We start from the raw sequence: 7,965 nt of genomic DNA on the forward strand, positions 1-7,965 counted from the left end.
GTATGTCGAGTTTGAGTGTGATTTTTCTGTGATTCTTAACTTTATTTTTTAACCTGTGACTTTATTTTATATTTATTTTTACTATTTATATTATAATATTTATATTGTGATCTCTGTGCCCCATGAGGCTCCTGGTGCTATTGCCTTGCTCTGTCTTGTCTGTTGCAGTAAGGCCTCAGTCTAGGACAGGACGGTGTTAGTGAGTGACGTCAGCAAGGCCCGCCCTGACCCTGCCCACCACCCAGGCCCCGCCCCTCAGCCGTGACCCCACCCCCAGCTGCTTGCAGGCCTTTGACTAGACCCGCCCACTAGCACCAACCACAACTTGGGAGAAAAAACATTTTTAATAACATTTATTATTTTTAATTTAAAAATTATATTTTAATTTTAAGATTTTCATTTCAATATTGATAATTTCAATTTTAAATATTATTTTTAATATTTTTAATTTTTAATTTAAATAATGATATTTAAATTTTTAAAAATATTACAATTTTTAATGTTTAGAAATTTATAATTTAAAAATTCAATTTTTAATTTTTCTTATATCTATATTTTTGACTTTAAAAATTTTTAATTCAAAAACAATATTTTTAACATTTTAAAAATATTTTAATTCTTAATATTTATAATTTTTAACTTAAAAATATCTACAATTGATTCAAGTGAAATATTAAAAATTATTTTAACAATAATTCAAATATCCAATTAACACCGAATTTAAATATTGAATGCCTTGGTGAATTCATTGAATATTCATGTTAAAAACTATATTTTCATATTTTAGAAAATACTTTAATTTTAATATTTATAATTTTTTAATTTAGAAAATATTTTATTTTTTAAAAAGTATTTCAATTTTTAATGCTTATAATGTTTGTTATTTTTTAACTTAATCATATTTTTAATTTTTTAGTATTTTAACATTTAGCATTAATGATTTTTATTTGAAAAATAATATTTTAAATTTTTAAATATATTTTAATTCTTAATGTTTGTAATTTTGAATTTAAAATTATGTTTTAAACTTAAATCCAAAATTAAGATCCAAGTGTAAATTAAAAATTGTTTTTTGAGAATTCAAACATCCAATTCAGACCTAATTTAAATATCAAAGGCTTTGACGGCTTCATTGAATATTCATGTTAAAAACTACATTTTAAATTTTCTAACAATTAAATTCTTAATAAAAATTGCATTTCAAATTTTTATTGTTGATTTTCAATATTTATTTCTTTTATTTAAAATTTTTTTCAAACGTTAAAGCAGAACTTTATTAAAGTCCATGGATATAGTGTTTTACAGACAAAAAATGGAGAGTTCTCAGCCCTCCAGCGATCCCCTCAGAGGGAACGGAATGCGTGACCCTCCCCCTGAAAGGATCCTTCCGCTGTTCCAGCGCCTGAGAAAGATGCATTTAATGACACCTGGAGAACAACAACCCCTTGGGAATCCCCACAACCTCTGCAGAGAGCATAAAGAGATGAGCAGAGAACCTTCTCCTGGGTGCGGCGCCTCCGCAAAGGTGTAGTGCAAGAAAACGGGAAATGGCGGCTCTTGAGGAGTGTATGTGTAAGCAGCGGGCCTAGCTTCGGAGTGTGGCCAGGAGCGACTGCATGGCCTCCAGGGCCTCCTCCTCTTCCTCCTCGTCTTTGGACGCAGCCATCGCTCCTGGCGGTTCTGGCTCCGGAAGGGCGTTGGTCACCTTACTGGGTGCTTTGCCCAAGGCCCCTGCTGTGATTTCAAACAGAATTGTATGGATTTCCATTTCTGCTGCCTCCTCCATTTCTTCCTGGTCGTCCATGCTCTCAAAGGTGTCCTCCAACATTTCCTTTACGATCCCAGCCTTCATCATCTGTTTGGACAGCTCCCTCATGGTGGCCAGGATTTCCGGGATCTCGACGAGGCTCTGCATGGCCCTCATCACCTCTGTGCTCTTCTGCAGGGAGCCAGCCACGGGCAGGACCACGAGCTGGTTCTTCATCCCCATGAGCATCGAGTTCATATGGGCTCTGGAGGTGTGCAGCTTGCTCACAGCCTTCCTGGACCGGATCATCTCCTTGGCCAGAACCACACAGACGTCCTTCTGGCCTTCTTGGCAGCATCTTTCACAGACCGCTTCCCTTTTTCCTCTTCTCTTTGTATGTCTCTTATTCGCCTGTCAACAACTCTCATTTATTTTCTTATCTTCAATGACCATTAATTGACCAGCTCTTTGGGATGGAGACTTTATGATGGACCATATCAATCAGTGGACGACCCCATCAAGTGAAACTGGCAGCGATTCATAACTGGAGAACTATTAAAACCACTTGAGCAAATATCTCAGAGCATGCCCTGAAGAGCCCAAATTTAGCTCCAGCAGAAAAAGGGTCAACAGGATGCCTGCAGGCAGAAGACCTTGCAAGATAAAGAATGGCAGAAGACCTTGCAAGATAGGGAGCTGGGAGCCGTTGGGTGCTTTCCAAGAGCTTAGACAAATAAGTTTCAGTTTCCCAAGTTTCTATTTCCCAAGAAAGAGATAAGTTTCTATTTCTCGGACACTGAGCCATTTTTGAAAACCGCCTTAAGCAAGGGCAGCTCCTGTACCAATCGCAGCCTTGTGTAATTTAAATGTGCCAATGGGATCCCTGTAACCATGCATCTGCTTCTGTAACCTCGCTTCCTGCTTCTCATATCCTATAAAAAGACCCAGTTTGTGTGGCTTGGCGCGACTCTTTGCTCGAATGAGCAGGAGTGCCCACGAGCCCGTGTGAAATAAACCTTGCCTCATGCGTGATTGCATCTCTTGGTCTCCTGTCTCGTGTCTGCCAGAGGGCTCCGTTCGTCAGGGGGTGCGAGGGGCCCTTGGCCATCGCCCGCTTGGGTCTAACAGCCCCACATCCGGGACTTGGGGTGGGCGGGAAACCGGGTGGGGCTTCTCCCTCAATATCCCCCTTTACCTCAGATACATGATGGAAACAATACGGACATTATAGTATTACCCACTTCCCTATACCCCCGAACCTTTTTTATTTAACTGTAACTAACTATGTAAACATTGTCAACAACAATACAATAAAATAAATTATTCAAAAAAAAGTTATTGAGGACGTGGCTGGCCTTGAGGATGTGGCCAGGCTTGATGGGGCGTGGCCAGGCTAGAAGACGGAGCTAAAGCCATGGAGGCGTGGCCAGGCACAGGGGCATGGCTCATCAGGGGCAGAGCTACAGCGACAGCTCACAACCCAGCAGGGAGGGGCGCTGCCAGAATTCAGGGGGCGTGGCCAGGCAGCTGGAGGTGGGGCTTGCAGCCCCCCAGGGTGGGGCCGAGGCTGTGGAGGCGGAGTCGCACTTCATTGTGGGTGGAGCCACAGGCAGAGTCAGGCTTGCCAGGACAGAAAGACAGACAGACAGGCAGGGGGCGGAGCCTGCAGTGCCCCACCCACTTGCTGTCCGTCCCCCTGCTGATTCCTGTCCGTCTCTCCCCACCTGACCCCGACGTCCGGATCCCACCACGTTGCTCGTTACACCACCTTCTTGCCAACCCAATTATGTCCCCCACTTCCTGTCCATGCACATATTCATTCCCCCCACTTCTTGTCAATCCCCCCTGACTCCCCGCCTGCCCCCTGTCCCTGCACAGCACCCGGCCTATGACTGCGAGCCAGCAGGCGGCAGACTACCCCACCAGGTCGTCCCTGCGCTGACTCTTACCCTCACCCTGGCAGCCCGTCGCTCCTCCTCCTTCCCTCTCGTGGAGGACGTCACCGTTGACCCCGCCCACCACCTTACTTCCCGTCCCCGCCAACCCTGGAACAGGCCACACCCAGCATCACCACCATCCCTATAACCCCGCCCCTTGTGCTGGCCACGCCAACCACCCCCACCATCCTTATAACCCCGCCCCTCGTGCTGGCCACATGCCCGGCCACGCCCAGCACGGCACCATGTGATTCCACCCCACAGAACCCGCTGCTCTTGCTCTTCCCCCTGCAGCCGCTCACGCCCGTCCTCCCCACCGAGCTGCCTCCACTCGAGGTCTGGCCCTCCCCCGACAAGACCACGTGCAAGGAGGTGGCGCATGCATGGGGACAGGGACGGGGATGGACAGGAAGTGGAATTGCATAAAGGAAATGACAGGAAGTGGAATAGGAAGTTAGGAAGAAACAGGAAGTGGGACCAGAACTGGGGATGGACAGGAAATGGGACCGGAAACGAAGACAAATAGGAAGTGGAAGCAGAAACAGGATGGGATAGGAAGTGGGGCCAGAAATGGTTATGAACGGGAAGTGCAATTGGCAACAAGCAATGACAGGAAGTGACGTCATGCAGCAAGCGCCTGGCTGGAACAAGTCACCTCCAGGCAGCTCATGAGTGTGCAAAAGCAGCCCCCCCATTGATACGCCCCAGCTCCCCCCCCCGCACGCTCCCGCATCTGATTGTCTCTTGATCCCCAAACTAAAGGCCGCCTCACTGGACTCCGCCCCTTCGTGGCCATGCCCACACGCCTGTGGCCACACCCGGAGCCACACCCCCTAACATGCACACACAATAAAGGAAAAAAAGTACGACTTCCCTGTCTGTGTCATCACTTCCTGTCTCCGCAGGACAAGGAAAATAACAACAGGAGATGCGAAGAACATTCCAGATAATAGAAGGAAGGACGGACACGCACAGGAAGTGGCTATGCCCCTACTGCCTCACGGGAAGTGCTCCAAGAGCCACAGGAAGTGGTTCTGGTACCAACAGGAAGTGACTGTGCCCGTAGCCGAGACAGGAAGTGCACCCGGAGCCACACAAAGTAGCCCAGAGCCACAGGAAGTGGCCCTGGAGCTAACAGGAAGTGGCTGTGCACCTAGCTGTTAGAGGAAGTGCTTCTCACGCCCACTGGAGGGGCCCAGGCCCCTAATGCAGACACTCACACACACACTCCCCTAAAACCCACACAGGAAGTGTCTGTAGAATCACACAGGAAGTGGCTGTGCCCCTAGCGACACAGGAAGAGGCACTGATAGAGACAGGAAGCGCCTGTAGACCAGACAGGAAGTGCCTCGCCCCTACACAAGATTCGCCTTTGAAACGCACACAGGAAGTGTCCCTGAGACTCACAGGAAATAGTTTGAACAGCAGGAAGTATCTATGCTGATAGCCGAGAGAGGAAGTGCTCCGGGAGCCACAGGAAGTGCCCCAGATGCAGAGGAAGTGGCCCTGGAACCAACAGAAAGTGTCCCTGAGACTAACAGAAAGTGGCTGTGCCCCTGGCAAAGACAGGAAGTGTGTCTCATGCACACAGGAAGGGCTGTGATTTCCTGAAGGACAGACAGGAACTATCTCTGAAACACACACGTGAAGTGCCCCCAGAGCCACAGGAAGTGGCCCAGAAGCCAACAGGACGTGGCTGTCTCCCTACTGCCCCACAGGAAGTACCCTCAGAGTCACAGGAAATGGCCCTGGAATCCACAGGATGTGGCCCAGGAACCAACAGGATGTGGCTGTGCCCCTAGCCAAGACAGGAAGTGCCCCCAGAAGCACAGGATGTGGCCCAGGAACCAACAGGAAATGGTTGAGTCAGTAGAGACAGGAAGTGCATCTCAAGCCCACAGGAAGGGCTGTGAGTTCCCGAAGAACAGATAGGAAGTGCCTCTGAAAACCACACAGGAAGCCACTGTGCCCCTAGTGACACAGGAAGTGCCTCTGATGAAGCAGGGAAATGACCATAGACCGAGACAGGAAGTGGTTGTGCCCCTAATGACACAGAAAGTGGCTACAAAACCCACGCAGGAAGTGTCCCTGAGACCCACAGGAAACTGGCCTAAAACCAACAGGAAGTGGCTATGCCCCTAGCCGAGACAAGATGTGCCTCTAATGGAACTAGAAAGCAGCCACAGACCCAGACAGGAAGTGCCTGTGTGCCGACTGACACAGGAAGTGCCTCTAAAACCCACCTCAGAAGTGTCCCTGAGATAGGAAATGCTTTGAACAACAGGATGTAGCTGTGCCCCTAGCTGAGACAGGAAGTGCTTGTAAGGGCAACAGGAAGGGCCCAATCCCCTGGTACAGACAGGAAGTGCCTCTGAAACCCACATGGGAAATGTCTGTTGAGTCACACACTAAGCACCTGTGACCCTAGTGACACAGGAAGTGCCTCAGAAACACATACGAAGTATCCCTGAGACACACAGGAAATGGGTTAAACTACAGGGAGTGGCTGTGACCCTACTGCCCACCGGAAGTGTGCTCAATCCCAAAGGAAGTGGCCCTGGAACCAACAGGAAGTGGCTGAGGCCCTAGATGTGACAGAAAGTGCTTTTCACGCCCACAGGAAGGGCCCACTCCCCTAACACAGACAGGAAATGCCTCTAAAACCCACACAGGAAGTGTCTGTAAAATCCCACAGGAAGTGGCAGTGCTCCTAGTGACACAGGAAGTGCCTCAAATGCTGCCAGGAACCTCCCATCAACCCAGATAGGAAGTGCCCGCACCCCTAGCGACACAGGAAATGTCTCTGGCAGCAACAACAAGTGCCCGGATATGGACAGGAAGCATGTCTGCCCCTAACAGGGACAGAAAGTGTGTGTGGACAACTTAATAAAAAATAATTAAAACCTTTTAATAAAATATGAAACCTAATATAAAATATGGGATACAAAAATGTAAAGAATAAAATGTATATATAATAATGAATATAATAATGAATATAACATAAAAATAAGTATAAAAACATGAGTTATAATACTATAATACTACATTACATATTTAATATTCTATAATATAAAATCTATGAAATTTGAGATGAAATAATATAAATATAATGAAATAGACCTACAACATATAAAATATAAATATAATAATATTAATGAAATCTAAAAAATATGGGAGAAAAAAACAAATATAATAATATAAACATATTAAACCTCGGATACAATGATATATATATAATCATATTAGAATAATATCTTAAACTTGAGATATAATCACATAATACAATCATATATAATATAATTAGTGAAATATGGGATAAAAATACACATATTTAATAGAAACGTATTAAAAATGGGAAACAATATGGAATAAAATATAGATGTAATAATTTAAACATGCAAAATAGGGGATATAATAATATGAAGACAATCACATTACAATAAAATATAAAATAGTATAAATATAATTATATAAACATCTAAAACCTGGCATACTGTGATTTAAAGATAATCATGTTAAAAAATGTATAAAATATGATAGAAACTATAAAATATGGGATAAAACCATATAAATCTAATGAAATAAACATGCAAAATATGAGAAAATAATATAATCTCATGGAAATTGTAGATTAAATTTGAGACAAAATAACATAACATAATAGAATAATATAATCAATGAAATATGAGATAATTTAATTCACATATTAGCATAGTAACTGGAAAATATGGGAGAAAAAAATAGAAATATAATGATATAAAGTAATACCAAATAATAAAAAATTTTATTGAAATATAAAAATGAAAATCCTGGATACAATCATGTAATCACATTAAAAGAACATCTAAAATATGTGATATAATAATCTAATATAATCCTATATTATCTCTCTAATATAACGTAATATACAGATTATAAAATTACAGATAAAATAATCCACATGTGATAATAAAAAGTACAAAATCTGGGATAAAATAATCTAAATCTAATAACAGAAACATGCAAAATGTGGGATGTAATTTTATGAAGATAATTTCATTAAAATCTATAAAATATGAAATAAAATAGTAGAAACATAAAAATAAAAACGTAGAACATTTGGGACGCAATGATATAAATATAACCGCATTAAAATAATTTATAAACTATGACATCAAGCTGTAAAACATGGAATAAAATAATATCAATGAAAACACATTAATGTATAAAATATGGAATGTAATGATATAAATAAATAGATAATGTATTATAAATAATATAAGATATATTAAATAATAAAAT

At 43.1% G+C, this 7,965-nt stretch overlaps 1 pseudogene; it reads right to left on the reverse strand.

The window, feature by feature from the left end:
* Positions 1 to 1,260: 1,260 nt before the first annotated feature.
* LOC101520965 (charged multivesicular body protein 3-like) lies at positions 1,261 to 2,214 on the reverse strand (annotated as a pseudogene).
* Positions 2,215 to 7,965: the final 5,751 nt, after the last annotated feature.

The sequence above is a fragment of the Ochotona princeps genome, chromosome 24, assembly GCF_030435755.1.
Source record: "Ochotona princeps isolate mOchPri1 chromosome 24, mOchPri1.hap1, whole genome shotgun sequence".
Lineage (NCBI taxonomy): Eukaryota > Metazoa > Chordata > Mammalia > Lagomorpha > Ochotonidae > Ochotona > Ochotona princeps.